General features: G+C 48.7%; 1 long non-coding RNA gene across 1 annotated transcript in view; it reads left to right on the top strand.

The window, feature by feature from the left end:
• The first annotated feature begins 2,831 nt into the window (after window positions 1-2,831).
• The window catches only part of LOC113928684, a 45,905-nt gene continuing 24,636 nt past the window's right edge, over window positions 2,832-24,100 (top strand). The window contains exons 1-2 of the long non-coding RNA XR_003521929.1: window positions 2,832-2,940; window positions 21,577-21,676. This is a non-coding gene — a long non-coding RNA (uncharacterized LOC113928684). The remainder of the gene's footprint in view (window positions 2,941-21,576; window positions 21,677-24,100) is intronic.

Raw genomic sequence — 24,100 nt, 5'->3', positions numbered from 1 at the left:
ACGCCTTTCCAGTTATAAGATGAGTAAGTCCTGGAGATGTGATGGACAGCCTATATAGTTAACAGGACTAGAGTTAACAATACTGTTCTGTATGCTTGAAAGTTGCTAACAGAGTAGATCTTACAAGTCCTTACCACACATACACACAAATAGTAACTATGTGTGTGTGTGGTAAGGACTTTCAGGCCTACCACAATCAGGCCATGTGTTAACTAGCCTTACTGTGGTAATTATTTTGCAATATATACATACACCAAATCAACACTTCATACACCCGAAACTCACACCATGTTATATGTCAATCATATCTCAATAAATCTGGGGGGAGAAAGAAAGGCAATCTCCTCGAGCTGTTAAATGCTGCGCCCTTTTCACTTTCTATGTCCGTACATATAGTTCATTATGTGCATGATCTGACTGAATCTTCACGAGGTAGGTCATGCTAGCATTCCTGTGGCAAACTGTGAAGTGAGCATTGCTGTTGTCCTAAGCGCTAACAGCAGCCCTAGGAAACGAATGTGATTCCCTATTATAGATGAGAGAATGGAGAGTTAACTTACAAAGGTTCTTTGGCCTGCTCAGCCAGTGTTATTGGTCAGAATGGGCTAAGCTATGCTGTGGTAACAATCAACCCTAGATCTCACAGACAAGAATTCATTTCTCACTCACGTAAGGCTGGCTGTGGATCTCAGCAATTCTCCAGGGCTGCTCTTCTCCATGGGGTGACTCAGTAATCGGGCAAATTGGATCCTAAGGCTTTTTTGAATCCCCACATGAGGCTTTGTTGGTGGCCATGGAAGGGAAGTGGGCAACGAGAGAATTGCCTGTGTGCTTCTCACTGCTTTAGTCTGAAGGTTACCGCTGACATTTCCATTCACATGTCGCTGGCCAGACTGGTCATGTGACTCTGCCTCACTGCAGGGGGCTGAGGAATATAAGGAAGCAAATGGAATATTTGAGGAGTAATCCTATCCTCACCATAACCAGTAATGGTGGAACTGAAATTTAATTGAAATAACAATAGCTAGTTAGCATTTATCTGGCACCTTCTATGAGCCAGGCCCTATACTAGGTGTTGGGCATGTATCATCCTGAACAACCTTGTGACAAATGTACTGTTGTCCCTATTCTAAAGATGAGGGAAATGAGGCCCAGACAGTTTCAATAACTGGACCAAGGTCACATAGCTGGTAAGTGGCAGGGCTGGGACTTGAACCTGGGTGGTCTGGCTTAGAACTGCACTCTTAGCTGCCGTGCTGTTCTGATGCAAAGGGCAGCCTGATGGCTAACCGTGAGGGATGTCCAGCCTGGCCTGAGCAGTGAGAGCCAGGGACTGTGAGACTTGCCGAGGACGGAGGACGGTGAAGCAATGGGAGCCACGACATCAAGGCCCTGCAGGGGGCTGGGACTTGGATCCCGAGGCCGCTGTGGGGACCCCGAAGGCGCTGTTCAGGGAGACATGCTTAGATTTGCATTTCTGCAGTTGTGCAAGGGAAAGCAGATCAGAGTGGGGCAAAAGGTGGCAGGGAGACTGGCAAAGAAGAAGTGCGATTGTTCAGGACAGGGTGGGGGGCGCCTAGTTGAAGATGCGTCCTGCGGGGAAAGGAGGAACTTCCCGGTCCAGAGCTGGTTCATTGTCCCAGCCCCCGTCTCTGGCTCTGGCAGAGAGCTGGCCGCCACCTTCTGAAATGAACTGATTCCAGTGGAGTCAGCGGGACTGGCTGAGGGCTTGGATGAGAGGATGAGGGAGCAGGGAGAGTGAAGAATGGTGCACGAACCTGTGGACAGGTTCATCTCTGGAATGGGAGTCAGGAGCTGTGGCCCCAGGATGGGTTGAACGTGACAGTGAGCACTTCTTTGAGAGGCAGCAGAGTCGGGAGGTTACACGCACAGGCTTCGAGCCCAGCTTACCTCTGTGTAACCCTGGGTAGTTTACTTATCCCCCCGTGCCTCTCATACACACTGGGAATACAAATAGTACTTACTTCAGGGGGTATCATGAGGGTGAAGTGAGTTAGTTTGGGGAACACCCCTGCAACAGTACAGGGCATGACACGCAGTGAGCACGTGGTAAGCGTTGGCAGCTCTTATCATAAGGGAGCCACGCTGCCTGGGACACAGATGATACTCAGTAAGTGTTATTTTCACTCTTTTCCTCTCTCCTCCCCCAGCTGGCAAATAGAGCCTGAACTTTGGGACGTCGTGTGGGTCTGGAGTTGACCTTGGTTCTGCTACTGAATAACTGAGTGACCTTGGTCAGACGAGCACACTTCCGGGGAGCCTCAGTTTTCTCTTCTGTAAAAGGGGAACTCGAAGGGTTACTGAGGATTAAATGGGATGGCTTATGAAGAGAGCTTGACACATAGTAGGTGCCCATTAAAAGGTAGCTTTTACTAACTATTATGTCAGCACCGGGCCCTTTGGGCTCTTGGTTCTTAAATCATGAGTCCTATAATCCTGACTCCCGCCAGATGGGGGCACTCACAGCTTTCTTATTCCTTATGTGCTCAGGGAGGGCCTCCTCCAGCAACAGGCTGACTCACCACCAGAGGGCTTTGTCACCTCTCTTAAAAGCAGCCTCGGGTGGACAGAGTCCTGGACGAGAAAGGCAAACCCATCAGACTCAAATTTCTTTCTCAATCGATTGTTTCCTCATCTAAAATGAGAGGTCAGACAGACCGTCACTCTAAGCTCCGTATGGCTGAGACCTGCACGCTCATTGCAGGTGCCCCGCTGGGTCCTAGTTTTCTAGAGAGAACATGCCCCAGGCACACAGGTGGGCCCCTGCTGGGTCCTCCAGGGGGAAGGGGGGTCATCTGGTGGCAGTGCTGTGCTAGAGCTGCATAGCCAAAGACGTGTACTCAGCCCATTCATCTGCCTTCTGCTGCATGAGCCCCCACAGATGCGGAAGGTGCAGGGAATGATTCAGCTCCAGCTTTTGTAAGTGGGTTTTCACTCATTCACAATTTATTATGGTTTCACACAGGGGGCTGGGATGACGCTTAATGCTACTTCTGCAAGAGGCAGGAAGCAGAGATGGCGGGGAGGGCTTCTTCACTGAGTCCTACCTGCCCAGTGCAATGCTAAGGGCACTGTGAGGGAGGGATTTGCCCAAAGTCACACAGCTAGAGGGGGCAGCCTGGATTCGGACCCTGGCTGTTGTGCTCCAGGAAACCTTAATGTGCCCCCATTCCCCATTCAGTCCCAAATTGGCAGCCTTTGTGGAGGGTCGGCACTGTGCCCAGGCCTCTGACAGCATCTCTGGAAGACCCAGGGATAGCGGCCAGCCTTGCTGGCAAGATAGGGCATATTTGTTGCTATTATTATTTATTACCACCTTCTGAAACCCTGATCTGAAAAGAGAACCAGGAAGGAGGAAGAGGAGCAGGGGTTCTCCCACCTCTACCAAATTGCTGATTAAAAAAGAAAATAAATTTTCCTTCAGTAGTTCAGTTTGGGCCTCTTAAAACTGTTCTCTTTTAGTTGTTTACCTAAATATACCTTTCTGTGAACATTTGCACGGATTCTTGGTTGTCTTGTTATTTTTTTTTCCCTAATGACTGGTGTTGTGGCCAGAGCTGGGCTGGATTTATGCTGACCTAGTTTTCAATTCTGATGCTGTTGTTAAATAAGCTGTGTGACCTTGGACAAATAACTTAACCTCTCTGTCTTATCTCCATCTGTGAAATAGGAAAATTAGAGTATCTTTCTCACAAGGTTCTTTGGAAAGCTTTCAAAATCCACTTTTCATAATGAAACATTTCAAACGTGGAAAAATACAAATAAAACCATGGGGAATGATACAATTTGAAATCCCATGTGCACATTTTGCAGCTACAATAGTCTTTGACTTCTGGCCACTCTTGTTTCATTAATTCTTTCACCACACCACCCCCTTCCCCCTGGATTACTTTGAAGCAAATACCTGTCATCACGGCATTTTATTTGTAGTATATCTTGCAATATATATCTGTAAAAGATAAGCACTCTCTTTTAAAACATAACTTTAGTGAGGTTTTATGGAACCTCTCTGTGGCCAGGATTTTCTTTAAAATTTCCTCGATGGGATGTAACTCCCATATCCTGACATTAGAACTCTTCGAGAATAATTATAACAAACATTCCAAATGCTTTCACTTATTGACTGTTGCTGGATTTTTTGAATGCAACCACATGCAGCACGGGACCATGAGTCTACTGTGTTGTGTACTATGGCAATTATATCTCTGATGATCATTTACTGAAGAAGAGTACTTACTGAACTATATGTTTTTACAACCTTCTGACGCAAGAATGACTAACCTCATCTGTACGCAGGGAAAGAGGCACAGAGAAGTGAAGGGTTTTCCCAGGTCACACAGCAGTCAGCAATAGAGGTAGAGTTTGAAACTAAAGCCCGTCTGACTCCAGAGCCCATACTTTTTTCCTCTGTCCCATGCTGTTATCTTTGGAATTCTGGTGGGCTTCTCTGTTTTGACTGTAAATTCTTTAAGGTGAGTGCTCCACCTTAGACTTCTATTTCCATAGTCCCCAGCTGTCTGATGATTGACTAATAGTCCGAGTAGTCCCTGCGGATTGGTGTGCAAGTGCAGGGGTTTATCATCCCCAGCACCATCATCATTGGTTTGCACAAACAACAAGTGCTTGTGAAAAATCTCTATATAGGCCTGTACTCAGACCCCGTGGAAGCTACAAGACACAGTCTCTGCCCTCAAAATTACTTAGGCAGTCTGCCAGGTGTCAGTTTGAACATAATGGCAACAAGATGGGGAAATGGGTTGGGTATCTCACTGTCTCTGAGTGTCTTACCGCCTTCTTATCTGTCTGGGTGGCCTCATACTCCACATGAAGGCAAAGATGTGGGTATGAGCTGAACAAATATTTACCTGTGCCCGCTTTGGGCCACGGGCAGTACTGGGATCTGGAGAGATCGTGGGAAATATGACAATGGGCCAGACAGACAATAATATAGACAGACAGACAATATACCACAAATGAAGAAATCCACATGATATTTCGAGATCGTGGTAAGTGTGAGAAGGAAATAGGAGGTCGATGCAGCAGGAAGTTATGGGGTCAGGGAAACCCACTTCGGACTAGGATGGTCAGGAAGACATCTCTGAGAAGGTGACCTCTGAGCTATGACCTGACTGTTGAGCCAGAGACAGCCAAGTAAAAGGCCACAGAAACCTGGTTCCAGGCAGAGGGAACTGGACATGCAAAGGCCCAAACACAAGGCAGAGCCTGTTCTCCTGCTCTCCTCCTGCCTCGCTGCCCAGAGCTCAGAGGACAATTTCTTTCCTGTAGGAGGGAGGAAAAGCTTTCTCAAGAGAGGCTCTCAGTTTCCCTTGGCCGGAATTGGGTCATCTGCACATTCTAAACGAATCCCAGATAAGGAATTGGGATTACCTGATTAACTTAAGTCAATCAGTTTCTCTCGGAGCTGTGGAGCGATCATCCGATTGAAATTGGAGTTTAAAGAGCAAGGAGGAAAGGTTATTACTTGGTGCGATGGCCTCCGAGATGGCCCCAGGGACCCCACCTGCTGGCATTCCCACTCTTGGGTAGCCTCCTCTTGCACGGTGCCGGCTGGTCTGTGTGACCAGCAGCGTGGTTCAGAAGGGTTGGACGGTCATTTCTCTGGGAACTAGACTGGGAGACAAAAGGCAGTTTCTGTTGTCACCATCTTGGAAAGAGGGCCCCCAGAGCACGGGGCAGGGCTGGGGGAGGCAGATGAGTGCCCTTGCCTGCTCAGTGTGCTCCTAAGCACAAAGCCTGCCCACTTCCATATCCTCAGCGGCATCTCCCCAGAAGTGCTCCAAGGCTGCCTTTTGTTTCCCGAAGACCTACTACGTGCCAGGCTCTTGGCTGGACATTTTCTGCCCAGCTCTGGCCTATAAGCCTCACGAGGGCAGATGCGTGTCTGTCTTGTCTGGCACCTAGTAGGCATGTGATACGTATTTTGTGAGTGAACGAGTGAGTGAGTGAGTGACTCTTGCTGACTGCTCACACAAAAGATAAAAGGTTAGCCATGGGAAGAGGTAAGCAAAGAAAGGGTGGGTGGAAGGATGGGTGGAATGGGAAGAATATTCCAGACACAGAAAATAGCATGTGCAATGGTCCTGGGGTGAGAAAAAGTTTGTGATTGGGATCCATGCTTCCTTGGCTCCATAAATAGCTCTTCCATTATATCCCATGGTCCTCTGGGGTAAGTCCTTTTGTGACCACCATTCTCAATTTGAAAAATGCTTCCCATCCGCTCCAAAGGGGTGAGGTCATGGGGAGTATAGAGTGCCTTGTTTGAAGAACAGGCTGCTTGGGCCTGGCTCTGCCACTAAGTAACTGTGCTTACCTGGGGTGCTTGCCTCAGTCTCCTCATCTGCTAAATGGGGATAATAGCAGAACCTACCTCAAAGCGCTTATGGATGTAAAGTACTTAGAATATGTCAGGTATTATCTGGTGGGGAGCAGAGCTGTGCAGAGGCAAACCCAATCTGGATACCTTAGGAGCGCAGCCCTCCTGGGGCGCAGCCAAGACAAGGGGAGGGTTGACCACCCCTGCTGGAAGTGGACATGCAATTAGGCCTGTTTGAGGCCCCCTCTGCTGCCTGAGTCCCCCAGTCCTCTGCACTGATCAGAAAGGACTGTTGGGGCAAAGGATTTGTCCGTGGCGTGAGGCCCCTAGCTTCTGAGAGTTGGAGACGACGTGCAGGACTGTCTCCACTTCCAGACAGTTCCAGACAAAACCAAGCCCAACTGCTTCGGAAGAGCACAGGAGTGAGATGAACCTACTGTTTTAGGGCAGCGACGGCGGGAGCTCCGAGGTGCTGTGTGTGTTCCCTTCACAGGCTTGTTGGAGCAGCTAGCCAGCCTGAGAAGCCAGGCGGCCAGGGCAGGTGAGGGGACGTCCCCCGCCCCCACCTCCCACCAGCTGGGCTGACTCACAGACAGACCCGGGGAAAGCCAAGGTCGAACAGGAAACCAGGCACAGCAGGGAGACTCAACCAGGGCAGAGAAAATGTTTGAAGTCATAGGCTGTGCCACTGCCCTTAGAGATCACTGAGGCCCATGTCTCCTTTGTACAGGCCTGGAAACTGAGGTGCAGAGGTGTGGGGGGCAGGTAAGAGGCAGAGGTTCCTTTTCTTTGTAAATTGATGTCTTTTGTTTTAAATATCACCATATTAAATAGTTAAATAACGCACCGGGCATCTCAGTACTATGTTCCTTTGTGGCATTTAAAAAGAACAAAACAGATCTGGGTGAGCTGACTTTGATCTCTTAGATTTGTTAACAGAAAAAAAAGTTACAGAAGAATAGGTACAGCATGTTGCTATTGACTGAGGAACAAAGCCAAACCAGGATGACACATTTCAATACATCCACGCATTGAAAGGTCTGAAGATGGTTCTGGAAGGATGACCACCGGGTCCAGTTGGATGGCCACTTTCCACAGGGACTGGATGGGGAGTGTGGGGCAAAGGCAACCTCAGTTTCAATGGGATTGTTTGGATTTTTAAGAGAATGTTTTCATATATTTCTTGTGCAATTAGAACACAGAATACAAAATACTTTTTAAAAAATTGTCAAATGCTTGTTTGGCCCTGGGCTCGGATTTGTCCAGAAAACATTTCTCTTTTGGGTATCAGACCAAATGACACCCTGACCTCTGCTCTCTAAAGCTTTATTCCCCCCACACCCCACCATGTGTGAGATTTAGTAAAATATGATTTAGTAAAATAGAAAAATGATGAAAACGCTAATTAAAGGACACTCACCCACTCCCTTTGCCCGAAGGCCGTGAGAAGATGGGAAGATGCTTTTTCTCAGGATGCCTCAGGCTTCCAGGAAATTCCCAAGCCCTGGGGGCAAGGCTGATGAGGGTGCACCCCCCCCCCACACACACACCGGTAGTTAGAAGTGGGGAAGGGGGAGCCCCTGGGCTTTATCTCCCGCCTGCTCTGGGTTTCCTCCACTCTTTGCCTTGAGATGAACAGTCAGCACCCTGGGTGCTCTTCCCAGAGAGATGCAGTTATCATGATTTCACTATGTTCAGGTATTTGATTTTTTTAAAGTTATTTTTTAGGAGTGCAAATCAAACGAGAGGACACTCTCCTCTGGGGACGAGTACTGTAGATGAGGCTCAAGTCCCCTGGAACAGCTCCCCATCTCTGAGCTACCCAGTTAGCTGTTGGGCATGGATCCTTACAGAGCGTCCCGCTCTGCATCTCTGTCTAGTTATTGGTACTTGTGAGACTATATATGACGTTGTTGCTGGGGTGTGTGTGAGCGTGGACGGTTGTGGAGCGTCACTAGAGTAGGCGGTGCACGTTGGGCAGCTATCGGGTGATGGCATGAGACTGACACCATGAGGCGATGCGCTTTGGTCCTGTTCCTGCTTTCCTCATTGCCTGGTGCACAGTAGGTGTTCACAAGGGCCCCTCGCCTTCAAACTCAGGGTTGTCACATGCCTGGGCACTTGCGGGCCGCCTCCAAAGCCCCAGCCCGGCCCGTGTTCCCAGCTGTGTCTTGAGAGGAAAGCTTGTGGTGTCCAGACCGGGGAGTGGCCTGTCAGAGCCATGTCACTGGTGGAAGGGACAGCTCAGGAGGTCCGAGCTTGCCCTGGGCCTCCGGGGGGAGAACATGCTAGTGGAGCGGGATCTGGGGAAAGGCGAGATAGGAGAGAAAAGGGCTGGGGCTCTTCAGAGAGGCCTTGAGGACACGCAGCAGGTTTTGCGGTGGGGGTGCAGGCAGGCCCCTGAGGGTGCTCCGTGGGAAGGCCTGTGGTGGGGGCTCGGGTCATGACCACCGGGAGGCTGGAAGAGGAAGCCGTCAGACGTCTGGACTATGTCAAAGAAGTTGATCTGGAGGCCACTCTGGAGCAGCCTCTGGGAGGGAAAAAGAGGCTTCCTTTCCATAGGACGTGGGCCCTTGACCAGAACTAGGACAACCCACTTCCCTTACTTCTGTGAGCTTAATAATCAGATTAACAGGGCCCGAGTCCTGGCTGGGCCACTTTCCAACTCTGCATTTTGGGACAAGTCTCCTCTTGGGGCTTCACTTTCCCCACCTGCCCGACCACATTGTGTGTTTTTAACTAGCCTCAGGTTATATTTATGGACATGGAGGGCACTATTGTGGGTAGGATCGGGGCGCTCAGCTCTGGAATAAACTTCAGCTGGATAAACATATATTGATCATCAGCTGGGTGCCAGTATCAGTTAGGATTCTTGGGTTGCAAGTGACAGAAGAGAAGCTCCCATAATGAAAACAGCCCCAGGGTGGCTCAATCTACCACTTCTTGGTTTCTCTCCATCTATTGTGTGGGTTGGCTCCTTCAGTGAGTCCTCTGCCCTCGGGCAGATCTGTGGTCCTAAGATGGCTGTCAGCGGCGCCCAGGGTTATATCTTCTTCATTCACATCACACAGGGAAGGCAGAAGGACAAGCACCTGTTCCAGCATTTTCAGGAAGACCTTGAAATTCATTCCAACAGGTCATCTTGGGTTCCAGGCCCTCCCTCATTTGGTCAGGTCTATGGACACTTTAAGTGGACAGGCTGGGTCACAGGTCAACCCTGGTATGGGGTCAGTCAGCTTCACTGCCCCATGGACTGAGGGCTGGGGAGGAGGCTGGGTGGCAAAACCCCAGTGCCCCTGAGGCAACAGGAGCATTGGGTCTTTGCTCTGGGCCAGCGAGGTTGAAAGATGGAGGGCATTTAGGTAGAATGTAGGCAAGCTTGGAGGTTCCCATGTCCATACACTCAGGAGCTGGGCCACCTGTTGGAAGGACAGGTGTAACACCACAGTGCCTTAAAAAATCACCCTGTGAGGATCGTAGCTTCTAGAATCTGGATTTCCCAACAGAGAACAACAAGATCTATGATTTCATGAATGAAGAGACAGGAAAGTCATGACCTGCCTGATCACACAGAAGCTCTGTGGCAGAGCTGAGGGTAGAATTTAGGATTTTTGACCCCCAGGGGAGTACTCAATCAGGTGTGTGATTCATTGCACCAAAGGTCACATTCCTGGGGTTGGAGGTGGTGAGTAAATGATCCTAAGTGGAGGTGAGTAGGGGCTGTGCTGTGGGGGATCACCCTGGGATGTATTTTCATGGTCCTGGTGGGCTGGAGGAGGGAGGGTGCCTGGAGCAGGCTGGGCCCTCTCTCGTCTGATGTGTCTCCAGGCCCTGGCTTAATAGACTTCTGTTTATTTCCCTGGTGGGGAATCCTGGAAGCTCTCCCTAAATTCTTGGTATTGTCTCTCTGGTGTCATAGAAAGAATGTGGACACAAAGCCAGACACATTGGTCACTTGCTAGTCTGTGTGACCTTGGGCAAGTTACTTCACTTCTCTGTTGATGCCTCAGCTGTGTAAAGAGATCAATCACCCCTATCTCTCCAGAGGGATGCGGGGAAAGAATGAGATAAGACTCATGAAATGTCCAGCGTAATGCCTGCCCTTGGCCAGTGCATGGCCCCCAGTGGATGGCCCAGTGTGCATGGCCCCCAGTGGAGCAGAGCCAGTCCACCCCTGGGCACATGCTTGCCCTCAGCGTAGCTCTAGACCTAGTATTAGGGCTGGGTCTAAAGATTCTGAGGGAGGAGTGCTGGTTCGGCCTGGCATCTGCAGGTGAGATGAAATTGCCTCTAGAATGATCTAGTTCAGCTTGGGTGCCCCGGTCCTGCCCACTGATCGCCCACACTCCCCAGCCCTGCCTCTGGGGCTCTGAGGGGAGGCCTCTGGCCACCCGCCAAGATGAGCTGCAGGGTTAAGATTGGGTGACTCATCCACAGAGAGGAAGGCCAAGTCAGGGGATCTAAACATGAGAGAGAAAGACTTCTTTCTCCCTCAGTGATTATGAGGAACTCCAAAAGGGACCCACGCATCATCAATTATTCATGGGGCCTGAAGGAAGCCATGCAAAGAGCCCAGCTGGGAAGCAGGGTAGGGTGATGGAGTAAGACGTGGAAACGCTTCACCTCGCCCCAGCCTGGGATAAGCAAAGCTGGAGCATTCTGGGGTGACAAGGGCTGGCTTCGTAGAGGATTTGCCCCAGGAGGGGCAAGCAGTAACAGGCCTTCTACAACTGCCGTGTTGTGGCAGTCCCGCCGCGCTGGGTCTCAGGGGTGGTTAGCCCCATTGTACAGTTGAGCAAACGAGGGGCAGAGAGATGAAGTGACTTGCCCAAGGTCACACTGCCGTGAAGTGACCAAACTGGAAATGAATGAAAGGGACTTGCTCCTATGAAACGGGGATCAATGTTTTTGCAGCATCTGCTATGCTCCAGGCACTGTTCTGGAGGCTGGGGGTATAGCAGCAAACAAAGCAAAGTCTCTACCCATGGGGCTTGTATTTTATTTGTGAGATGACATGTAATAAGCAAGCAATAAAGGAATGTATGAGATAATTTTAAGTAAGGATAAGTGCTATGAAGAAAACAAGTGCGTGAGCAAATAGAACGAGAGAGAGGATGATGCGCAGGGACAGCCTGCCATTTCAGATGGAGTGACCAGGGAAGAACTTTCTGAGGAAGCGACATTGAAGCTGAAGCCTGAATAGAGCAAGGAAATGAACCCTGCAGAGATCCGGAAGAGCATGCCAGATCAGAGAAACAGCAAGTGCAAAGGCCCTGAGCCTGGGAACTTGCTGTGTTCAAAACACTGCAAGAATGCTGGTGTGGGGTAGTGAGCGAAGGGTGGTAGGAGAAGCAGTCAGAGGGGAATAGGGGCTAGAACAGGAAAGACCTCAGAGGCCATGGTAGGGGGATATCCCTATGGAGGAACATGAGATGCTATGACCCCCGAGTGGGCAAATTCCTACTGTGCACATCTGGTTTCCTCTTCTTCTGGGTCAGGTCAATCCAGGTTTCCTGGCCTCCTTCCCCTCGGAAGCACTGCAGAGACAGGGAATACTCAGCCTGCAGAAGAGAGGATTCAGAGCGCACAAGTGTGTCACCACACATCAGCAGAGCTGTTGCCACCGTCCTCGGCCTCATGCCTACCCTTCTTCTAGCGTGGCTGCCAGGTGCCAGGCCTGAAAGATGCGCACATTATCTTGCTGAACGTATGCTTCGAGGCAACCCCGGGAGGGAGTATCCATATGTTACAGATGAGAAAACAGGCTCAGTGAGGATGGACTTACTCAAGGTCGTACTGATTTGAGTCCAGGCATCACTTAACCCAGGGCAGGTCTTTGAAGATCCTGACTCCTCTGCAACTGGGAGCCCCTCCAAACCCAAGCCCCACCACCCCTCCCTGCAGAGGCAGAGGTGCACTTACTTACATCTCTAACTTCCCTCTCTCAGGCTTCCTCCAGGGACCCTGGACACTCCATTAGCCATTAGCGTTATCAGCCTCTGATAGGGAACCACAAACCCTGCTGACCAGGGAATCACTGGTGAGAAATGCCATCCCTGCGCCTTCTTGACCCATTACTAGGTGAACAGCTGTGAGAACGGAAAGCAGGGATTCTCTTAGAGTGGGAATAAGGCTGGAGCCTTGTAGAAGTAGGTGCAAAAGTCTTAAAATGTTCACTTATCCTTTGGGCCACACAGAAATTCCAATCCTTGAAACATATCCAGGGGAAATCACAGGGTATGTGCAAAGATAAATGTACACACAGTGGGGACACATGGTGCGGACAAACCAGCCATTTATGACACTGCCCATTCCAGCTGGTTGGTGTCCAAGACCAGACCATAGCAGTTGATAGATATTTTGAAAGTCACTCTTGCACCTAAAGATGTTGCATCCCTAATGTCAATAGGGAGAAATTGGAAACAACCTAAGTGTCCAACAAGGGGGGGATTGGTTAAAAAAATGAGTGGTACATTCATTCATAGACTACTGTGGAGCAATGAAAAGTTATGTTTCTAAAGAACATATAAGGTTACAGGAAATAATTATAACCCATAGTTAAAAGAAAAAGGGTTACACAACAGCATGTTCCTAGTCTAGAAGACACAATATAAATTTTTCTGATTTTGGCAACATGGCAAACTGAGGTGACACTTCTCCTTCTTCGCCACAACCAAAGAAACATCTAGAAGTACTGGGTAAAATCAAAACAAAGGTATTGAAACACTTTGCTGAACTTCAAATAAATAAAGAGAAATCCCCATTGGGACAGGAGACACAGCCTTGGCACGCATGTGGTAGACACGCAGAATTGAGATACTCAGCAAGGCATTTCCTTTGGAGTAGTCGCTCAGCTTGTTCACCAAATACTTCCAGAGCGTTGTCCAGACAGGGAAGGTTCAAGACAACGGCTACTCCAACAGCCTGGCTCCCTGAGTGAAGACGCATGGAACGGATTTCTCAACTGATTCCTGATCGACATGGAGTAGAAGAAATAAACCTTTGTCGTGTTAAGCTACGGCAAGTTTGGGCTTATTACCGTGATATAACCTTGCCTTTCCTGACTGCCATGGCCCCCCATGAAAGGTGAGGCTTAGGGAGACCTCCCCCAAAATATGGTCTCAAATTCAGGCTCTGGGTGGAAATGAAAAAAGTACCTCTTGAGAATTTGAAATCTCAAGCCACTACCAGGCGAGTGAGAGGACATTGAATTTACACTGTTTAACTGGTACAGGAAGCCCAGACCAAGAAAACACTGTAAAAATCGGTCACGACTAACAAACACTCAGGCACACCAGAAAGAGCAAATATAAAGCTGGTTTTCAAAGACATTTCTCCAACCCAGGGCACATGAAACCCCCATAGGAATTACAGCCCTTGGAAAAGATGGGCTTACCATGAGGAAAACTACAAACTACACAGGAAAATGATTAGCCATAGGGCAGAGTCAGCAAACAGAACAAGTTAGGAGGATGTGTCTCCCCATGCCACAGTCAGAAGGAGACTGACATCTATACTTTCTTTTACAAAAAGGATTAAAAAATGTAGGCTTCAATTATTTTATGTAATGGAATTAAGAGCATGAAGTTAAAGACATGGTGAACTCCTTTGATCAACTTTTTGCCTGAAAACATTAATCCACCTACCCTATGATTCATACATTACCAGGAATCTATAACTTCCTGACATTTCTATTTAAGGCTTCAGATTTGTACTACTTGTGATATTCTTTTCATATCTCTGCAAAAATCTCTTTTGATTGTGAGAACAAACCAAATAAATATATCTGAGGGTTTATATGTTTTTGCAATTACCAAGCAAACATCTAGATATACAAACACATAACTATATATATGCGTATGTGGGTATATATGTAAATGTGTGTGTGTGTGTGTGTGTGTGTACACTGACAAATAATACTTGTGCAATATTGTAACATTTTTAACAATCGTAAGTGTGTAGCTAATACATACTTTAAAAATGATTTAAGATGGTGACCTTAAGAATAAAAGCGAAACCACAAAGGGAAAAAAACCAAGATACCCTGAAAGCACAGCCATCACCACAGAGAAAAGACTGGAAAGAAATATATTTTAATTTGAATATTATCTCTGGGTGTTGGGGAAACAGGTGATTTTAATTTTCTTCTTTGATTTTCTTTATTGCTCAAATTTTCTGTTATGACTAATAATGATTTTTCTTCAGTTTGCATTAAAAACTAATTTTGTTTAGCCATGCAGGTAATATATACAATTAAAATAAAATAATAGAATTAAAAAGAAGTTAAAATATAGACAAGTAAACAAAATTACTTCTATAATTAGGGCAAATACCTTTTCATTTTCCAGTGGGTATATTACAATTTTTCGAAGGGGATTAAGGGAGATTCTCCTTGGCTTAAGCCAGGCTCTGGCTCCTCAACAGGGACCTACATTTGTTTTGGGGGCTCTGGAGAATGGGCAGTTAGGGACCCAAAGCAGGAGACTTGCCTGTGGAACCCCACACCTCCTGCATGTTCCAATAGGAACGGAGGATTTAGGAATCAACAGTCACTTCATATTTTTTGAGGTTCCTTAGCTTACTTATTTAGAAAAAAATCAAGTAATACCAGTTTATGGTAGAAAATGTGGAAATTGACAAAAACCATAAAGATGACACTAGGAATGGTGGAGGGCCCCATCATCCAGGGGCTCCAGTGTTGCTCAGTTTCTCAAATGTGTACCCGGCGGCCCGCTCTGTGCCAGGCACAAGGAGAATGTACAAGGAGTGTGAGACTAAGTTCCAGCCTCGAGGATCTTATCACCAGCTTGGGAGAAGCAGTCTGTTCTTCTGGTTGCAAGCAACAGAAGCAGACGGTCTGACTTCAGCATGAAGAAATGTACTGGAAAAGTATGGTGTGGCTTCCAGACTTCACCAAGAAGCCAGAGGCTTCAGCAGGGGCGGGGCTCTGGGGATCCAGGTAGCGGGAATAAATGGGCACTCTTTCAGGAATGAGTCAGCAACATGGTCATATGTACAGGGTCCCTCTGCTAGAGACTAGGGTGTGAGTGGCCTGGTTGGGTCAGGGGAGGGTGAGGCACCTTGACCGACAGCCCCCCTGGACTGTATGTATGGGGGGGCTACCCCCACAGGAAACCAGGCTGCTGGCTCCAGGAGGAGGGGAGTAGAGGCGGGAAGATCACACCACAGCTTCCCCCACCTGGGTCTGAATCCAGGCAGTGTCTCAGTAGCCACGTGGTCCAGGCAGGCTGCTCAGTCCCAGGGGCCCTTCTCTTATCTCTTAAAGTGGGCGTGATGACAGAGGGGTTGCAATGAGGGGGAAATGAGTACAGTTAGTCTGTGCCATGATGTTGAGCCCAAGACGAATGGTACATTGGAATCCTAGAGTCGATATGGAAGAAGAATGACAGAGGAACCCCTAAACCTGGGCTGAGTTTCAAACCAGAGGTCCGGAGACCATAGTTGCCTCAAGATCTAGCCATTTCTCAGTGGCAAGAGCTCAAACAAGTCACTCCTTGGGCCTCAGTTTCTGTATTTAAAATGTGGTGATAATCTGTGCTGCCTGCCTCACAAGGGGGCCGCGAGGATCCAAAGAGAAGAATGGCTTTGTGAATGGCGTTGGATGGGAGGTGGGTGCCTCAGGGGAGAGGAAGGAGAAGGCCATGCCTTGGAGGGGCACCGGAAGGAGAAAGAGAGGGAGGGGAGAACGGACCGGATCCTCCCCCCCCAGGTTGGTAGGTGCTAATATGCTAATAACAGTATCCGTTTCTTGAGCTCCCGCCCTGTGCCAGGCCCTGTATGAGGTGCTGGGGCCAAAGGGACAACAGGAGGTACATAGCTCCTGGCCACATGGAGCCTAGGGGTGGGACTGGAGCTCAAATAATCAGAGAGGTGCGTGGAAGGGGCACTTGTTTCTTCCAGAGCAGTAAGAGGGACTTGAGCTGGTGTGAAGTCAAGGCAGGCTTCCTGGAGGAGGTGACCCTGAATTGACAGCTGACCATAAAGGAGGTCACTGGGCCTGTAGGTGGAAGAAGAGCACTCTGAGCTGTGGGGACAGCACTGCAAAAGCCCTTTGGCGGGAGGGAGGAAGGCATGCTGGGCAAACTAGTGCAGACTGAGAAAGTGCATGCTAAGGTTACCGAAGGAGCTCAGTTGCTCTGAGGAGCCCCCTGGGAAGCAGGAACAGTGCTACCTGAGGACATTCTGTTGTTAGGGTCCAGAGACAAGCCAATGAAGTGGAGGCTCTCGCTTTCCCTGGGCTCTGGTTCTCTGGGACTTTGAGTGCCTTGTCCAACAGAATTCAGTCCAGAGTATGGCCAAAAGGGGACTCAGATGCTAGGGAAAGCGGGAGCCTAGCAGAGAAAGTGGCAGAGAAAGCACCCGAGAATGAAGAGAGTGCTGTTGGAAGGCTGAGGAAGACATATTCTTTTGGGCAATAGGGAGCCATAGAGGACTTAGAGGTTCTTGGTACTCTCAGCAGCAGTTTAGCTCCCATGTCGGAAGGCTGAAGACAGTTGCTGGGGACAGTGTGCCATGGCCTCCACGCCACATGCCATGTTTAGTCATGGCCAGCAGCAAACCCCAGTGCTCTTTCAAGGCAGTAAGTGATGCTGGTGGGGGAGTGGGAGTTTAATTGGAGGTTGCTGCTATGGCCCCTTTGTTCTTTGGAGGAGGGAAGGCCAGCCTCTTCCTGTGACATGTCTGTTTCTGGGAGAGTGAGGCCAGAGAGAGGAGCTCTGAGCACCTCCTGTGCACCAACCCAGGACAGCCCTTGTGTGCTTGAAGGGAGGTGACAAGATGCCCTGAAGGTCCCCGACCTGACCTTAGAGAACCCAGCCCAGCGTTAAGAAGGCGTGGGAGGTGTACCCGAGGCAGGCGGATCGGTAGAAGTGCATCCTTAACACTGTGACACCTATCTGCAGTGCAGAGCCTTGCTTTGGCTTCGCTGTGTCAATACCTTCTATTTATGGCAAATGTGCCCCGTTTTCTTTTTAAGGTGGTGATAAGAAATTGGTTTCGATAAATTTCCGATAAATGTATTTGAATGATATATTACGATCCCTTTAAAGAAAAAACAATTAGTAAATAATGGGGGGAGATGTGGGTGTGTTACAGCCTGGCTGGTAACACAGGAATGATGGAGGGTTGGGCTATTCCCTCCCACGATCCTCACGATAGCTCTGCGGTGGGGCCTGCCATCCCCATTTACAGCTGGAAAGGCTGAGTCCTGAGAAATTCACTCTCCCCTGCCCTGCTGCTAGCGAGGGCCAAGCCAGTTCTGGAACCTGGGTGTCCCCTGACACTGGCCTCACTCCACCCAGGCCCCCCGTGGCTAGCTAGGGGAAGCCTTCCCCACGTCTCTGGGCTGCTCTTTGGCAGTTCAGAGCTCTCCTGACCACAGGGGTTCTCATCCAGGCCCTGCCTGGTTCCACCACTTACTAGTCAGTGGCCTTGAGCAAATGTCTGACTTCCTCTATGCCTGGTTGCTCGTCTGTAACATGGGGACAATGCTTGTACCTCAGAGGATAGTTTAAGCGCTTTAATGAGATGATATCTTTTATTATTCCCAAATTAAAAGTGAGACAGTGGAATCCCAGAGCCAGGAAGCTACTTGTCCAAGTTCACACAGGTGGGAAGAGGGGGAGCTAGACATGAATTTAGGTCAATCGGGTTCCCAAACTGCTGGTTTTAATGACTTCGTGGTGTTGCGTCCCTTCTGCGGAAAGCCGCGGTGTCCCCATGTTGGAAGAAGCTGACAGGGGCTACAGGGGATAAGAGATACCTGAATGGCAGGTCCATGGGGAGGGGGCTCGGTTCTCCTTAGGGAGGAACTGCAGGACTCTGCCAAGATCCCCAGAAGCATGCAGAGTCAGGAGTGAGGGAGGCCACTTTCCTGTGGGAAAATGTAGGGCGTTTCCACTTATAGCCTGATAATTGGGCCCAGCGAGGTCCAGAGCACAGATGATGTCATTCATCCTCTGTGGCCTTTGGGGCTTAGGAAGCCTCTAGGGAAAGCGGGTGGGGGAGGAAGGGCTAGAGGGCAGAGAATCTGGAAAGAATGGCTGATAAAAACAGGAATCAGGGTTTTGGGTGCATGGATCGTGGCCAAGGGAGCTTTAGAGCCATTGCGGCAGGAGTGGGGGCCACACGTAGGAATCAGAGGCAGAGGCTGAGGGTGAGGGTGACAGAATGCATGAGTGGTGCCTGAGTGGATTTAAAGGGACTCTCCATGCAGAACGCTTAGCTTGGCATGTGCCCCATGAACACTGCCCCCAAGGGTGGGTGTAAGGGCCTGTCTTCGGCACTCATGCCCCTGACTTCCACTTGGCTGTCCCCATCGTCTCAGATGCAACAAGCCTGACCTGTCCCTCCACCCTGGCCATCCCAGCAGCCCTTCCTGGCCACCCTGAGGCTGTGTCACCCCCTTCTAGGCCCCGGAGCCAGCTGTCCGGACTTGCATCTGGGCCCGCTGCTTCCGCTGTGTGACTGATAATGACCTCCCTCGGTAACAGCGCCTACCTCCCCTGAGAGCTGTTAGGGTACACGGCAGTGACTCAGGCACAGGGCCTAGCGCACAGCAGGTGCTCATCCGAGTCGGCCTGATCGTCCTGATCGGGAGACACCCCTCGGGAAGGGTCCGCCTCCCGCTCCAGCCCCAGCACTGGGGGCCCGCACCCCACACCGGTTCCTGCCTCTCTCACACCTCTGTGTCTCTGTGCTGGCTGCTCCTCTGTCCGGAATGTTCCTTTGCCCTTTTGCCGGCTCTTCTTTTCTCACTCGGCTAATTTTGCTTTAAACTTTAAGACTAATTGCTTTGGTCACCTTCTCCGAGAAGCCTTCCCTTGCTCGCCCCTGGGCTTCCACAGCCTTCTGTGTCCTGTCGGGCAGAGGCATTTTTGCAGTCTTGTCATTGTCTGCATTTCCGTCTCCACAGCCCCTGGTCTGTGAGCCCCTTGAGAGAGCACCGTGGCCCTCCTCATTTTAGGTCCCCAGGGTACTAACCGCCCTCACCCTCTTCCAACACGGAGACGCATGCTGGGGCCTGGCTGACGATACCGACAGCTAGCCCGTGATTTCAAGTTTTCTCACGGCTTTTTCTTCTGTGGGCTCTGATTATTGGGATGATTACTTTCATGTGCCCACTTGGCTAGGCTGGGGCCCCCAGTTGTTAGGCAAACACGAACTAGATAGTGCTGTGATGATATTCTGTAGATGTGGTTAGGACCTATAATCAGCTGACTTTAAGTAAAAGAGATTACCTTCCCTAGCGTGGGTGGACCTCATCCAATCAAGTGAAGGCCTTAAGAGCAAACACTGAGGTTTCTCAAAAAAGTAGGAATTTTGCCTTGACAGTCGTATGGGAATCCTGCCTGAGTTTCCAGCCTGTTATTGGCCTGCCTTATGGGTTCTGGTATATATAGATCTCTCTGTCTCTCTGATATATATACATAGGAGACAGATATAAATCTGTCTCCTATTGGTTCTGTTCTTCTGGGGAATCTTGACTAATACAACTATTATCCCCATTTTACAGATAAGGAAGCTGAGGCTTAGAGAGGTGAAATTTTATGGTCAAGGTCATAGAACTGCTCAATGACAGGGCCAGAACCGGGACCCAAGCAGCCTCCCCAGGACAACATCCCTGACCACTGAGGTGATGCTGGGATCCAGGGTCTTATCCTTCCTCAGACATTTCTGAGTGCCTGAGGCCAAGTTCGTGAGCCAGGGCAATTGTCCAGTGAATGAGGCCCTTCCTGTAGAGCCAGGAGAGTTTACAACTCTTCTCTACTTTCTGTTTTCCAGGGAGATGTAGCGAAGCTTCTCTATGTAAGAGAAATAAAAAAAGAGAAGTGGAGGACCTAGAAACAAGCCCTTCCTTCTACTTCCTGGCTATGTGACCTTGGGCAAGTATGTTCCCCACTCTGGGCTTCAGTTTCCACAACCTAAAATTCCTTTGACAGGAGACTGGTTAGATACATTATGATACCCCCATCCAATAGAACAAAGTCAGGAGGTGTATTATAAATACACAGAGGTGTGTTATATAGAAAAATCTTCAAGATAAATTATAGGGTGAAAAGAACAAAGTGTAGGACAGTATGATGTATGCGTTTTTTGTATAAGAAAACGGGGGGGCTTAAGAATATGTTCTTATATTGACATAAAAAAACTCTGGAGAGATACACCAGAAACTATTAAAAAGGATTCCTTGAGAGAGGGGTGGATAGGGACAGAGATGGAATGAGACTTCCCATTTATTTAAAAAATAAATAATAATGATTTTAAAATAGTGATAACAAGAGTATTTCCTTTAAAATGTTGTAGTAGGATTAAGTTAGAAAATATATGTAAAACGCAAAGCATACAGTAGGTGCTCAAAAGTGTAGCTTGTTGTCTTTTTACCATGAATCTTCGGGGCATTCCTCAAGAAAGGGGGAGATGATCATGATAATAGCTCCACTTGCTCCCCGAGCTCTCTCTGTGTACTTCTTGCTGAATGGAGCACTTTGGCTGCAAAGGAAATATACCCCACAGGCTTTGCTTTCCAGGATTTAGTCATCTACCCGAGAAACATGGGCTAACATCCTTGGACTATGTAGTGCTCGGCATTCATTCACTAAAGCATCAAAGGGAAAACTCGTTCATGGCGGGTGGGAATGCAAAATGGTACAGCCACTTTGCAAGACAATTCGGCAGTTTCTTACAAAACTAAATGTACCCTTACCATACCATCCAGCCATTGTACTCCTTGGAAGTGACCCAAAGACTTGAAAACCTGTCTCCACAGAAATCTGAACATGGATGTTTATAGCAGTTTTATTCATAATTGCCAAAACCTGGAAGCAACCAGGATGTTCTTCAACAGTAGGTGAGTGGATAACAAAACTGTGGTACATCCAGACAATGAAATATTATTCAACCCTAAAAAGAATTGAGTTATCAAACCAGGAAAAGACATAGAAGAAACTTAAATGCGTATTACTAAGTGAAAGCAACCAGTCTGAGAAGCCTACATACTGTAAGATTCCAACTCTATGACGTTCTGGAGAAGGCAGAACTACAGAGACGGTAAAAGATCAGCAGATGTCAGGAGTGGGGCCAGGTGGAGGGAGGGGAGAGGTGAACAGGCAGTGCACAGAGGATTTTGAGGGCAGTGAAAACACTCTGTAGTATGTTACAAGGTTGAATATATGTCATTATATGTTCGTTCAAACCCGCAGAATGTACACCACCAAGAAAGAACCCTGAGGTGAACTGTGGACTTTGGATGATGATGACGTGCCAATGTAGGCTCATTCTTGGTAAAAACATACCCTTCCGGTGAGTGATGTTAATAATGGGGGAGGCTGTGCACGTGTGGGAAATCTCTGTATTTCCCTTTCAATTTTATTATAAACCTAAAACCGCTCTAAAAAAAAGTCTTAAAAAAAAAAGATTCAAAGGAAAAGAAGGTTCACTGGTAAGCAAGAGGAGAGGGCTTTACGGGATGGGAGGAAACATTCATTGAGCCATACCAGGCATTCTCAGATACGTCTGTCTTGTAATCCTCCTACCAATGGTGGGAGGAATGGTGCTTTTGTAGGAGACTAAACTAAGCCTCAGAGAACTGAGCTAACCTGTCCAAGAACACACAGCTAGAAGTCAGCTAGACAGGCTCTGAGCCCATGTCCCCCAAATTGCAAGTATCCTTGTCTTCCCCTACACCAAGATGCCTGGCCAGGGCCTAGAAGGTTCTGTTGTGTTGACTAAGTAAAGCAGGGGGTAGATGGTGGGATGGGGGTGGGTCAGGGAGAATAGGAGTGGCAGCATGAGAGTGACCCGTAGGCCCATTTCAAAAATGCTTTATTTTTTTTTTTTTAAAGATTTTATTTATTGATTTGACAGAGAGAGAGAGAGTGAGAGCAGGAACACAAGCAGGGGGAGTGGGAGAGGGAGAAGCAGGCTTCCCGCCGAGCAGGGAGCCCGATGTGGGGCTCGATCCCAGGACCCTGGGATCTTGACCTGAGCCAAAGGCAGAGGCCCAATGACTGAGCCACCCAGGCGCCCCATCAAAAGCCCTTTAAACTTGACAACAATCCTAGTAGATAGGCGGAGGTCATAGTGTTATCTTCCCCCTTTCCGTCTTTTATTCTTTCACTTCTCCATTTAGCCAACCATTAACATTTTAGTGAGAACTAGTCCTTACCAGGCCCTATATTAGGAACTATGGACATCAAAATGAATGAGTCATGGTGTTGGCACCAAGGGTATTACAGTCCAGCGAGAGAAAAAGGCCCACAAACTAATGTAGATAATTGAACGCTGAGCTTAGGATGAACATAAAATAGTTAGGGGCAGAGGTCTCGGAAAATGTGTAGGAGTTTGCCATGTGTGAGGTGGAGCTCGAAGGGACAGCACATGGTAAGGACCAAGGGAGCAGAAAGTACAGTGAATTTGGAGAACAACTAAGGGCTCAGAGTGATTGAAGGGTGTGTGTGTGAGTGTGTGTGTGTGTGTGTGTGTGTGTGTGTGTGTGTGTGCGTGCGCGCAGGGAGAGAAGAGGGTGGGGATAGAGAAATGGTTTCGGAAGAGGTCAGACCCTGATATATTGTAACAGAGAATGGACCTCATCCTATAGGTCACAGAGAGGTAAGCAGGGCAACAGAGTAGCCAGGCAGACCGAGACTTTGGAGCAACCACTTTGGGGGCCTGAAGAAGGGGCAGAGACCGGCGACAGGGGCCCCGGGTCCATCCTGGGCCATCTTCCAGTGTCTTGCGCTCCTCTAGGGTCTTTCCTTTGCCACTGCCCCCTGTTTTATTGACATTTTTATTGAAATAATAATAGACACACATGCAATTGCAGGAAATTATTCAGAAATCCCTTGTAGATTTGCCCATTTTCTCCTAGTGGTAACATTTTGCAAAATGATTCCTTTGCCATGTTTCATATAAGAAGGTGGGTATTGTGATGGAGGTACCAGTGTGTTGAAAGACAGATGCCCAGAGAGCTCTGGACACTACGGGCCTTCTTTCCCATCACCTTCCCTGCCTCCATGAGCCAAGACCATTTTATAGATATGTCATGGGACAAGCTTGGGAAGCCTTGCAGCAAAACTCAACAGCTCATCCTTATAAGCCTCTTACAGATCCTTTTTTATCTCCTCGCAAACCAGGCTACCCCCCTGGGCATCACCCTTGACATGGCCACACCCAACACACAGTGGGTGGAGTGGAGATGATCAGCTCACCAACCAGGGCTGGAGTTCCCCTTATGGTGTGGTGCTGGGAAGTACCCGCCCAGCCCGGAACTATGTCTCCCAGCAGCCCTTGCTGGTCATGTGACCAATGCAATGTGAGCAGAAGGGAGCAGAGCCCTTCACCATGGGGTGCTAAGTAGTGGCTCTGCCATCTTTTGTTTCTTCTCTCACTCTGTTGTCCGGATGACTCCAGAATGATCTTCAGACCACAAGATGGCAGAGGAGCCACGAGATGGAACAGCTGTGTCCTGGAGCAGCCATTGGAGGGAAGAGGAGAGCCAGGGGCTGGGAGCATGAGCATTAGACTTTGTAGCCGTGAAAAGTAAACATGCATAAATATTTCAAATAAACAAAAGAAGTAGAGAGCATAGTATAATAACCCACTTTAGCCATCCATCATTCAGCTTTAAACATTATCAACATTTTTCTACTCTTCTTTCATTCACCTGCCCTGCCCTACTTTTTTTTTTTAAAGATCTTATTTATTTATTTATTCATTTGAGATAAA

The sequence above is a fragment of the Zalophus californianus genome, chromosome 5 (genome assembly GCF_009762305.2).
Source record: "Zalophus californianus isolate mZalCal1 chromosome 5, mZalCal1.pri.v2, whole genome shotgun sequence".
Taxonomy (NCBI): Eukaryota; Metazoa; Chordata; class Mammalia; order Carnivora; family Otariidae; genus Zalophus; species Zalophus californianus.
This window is presented reverse-complemented; position numbering and strand designations above follow the sequence as displayed.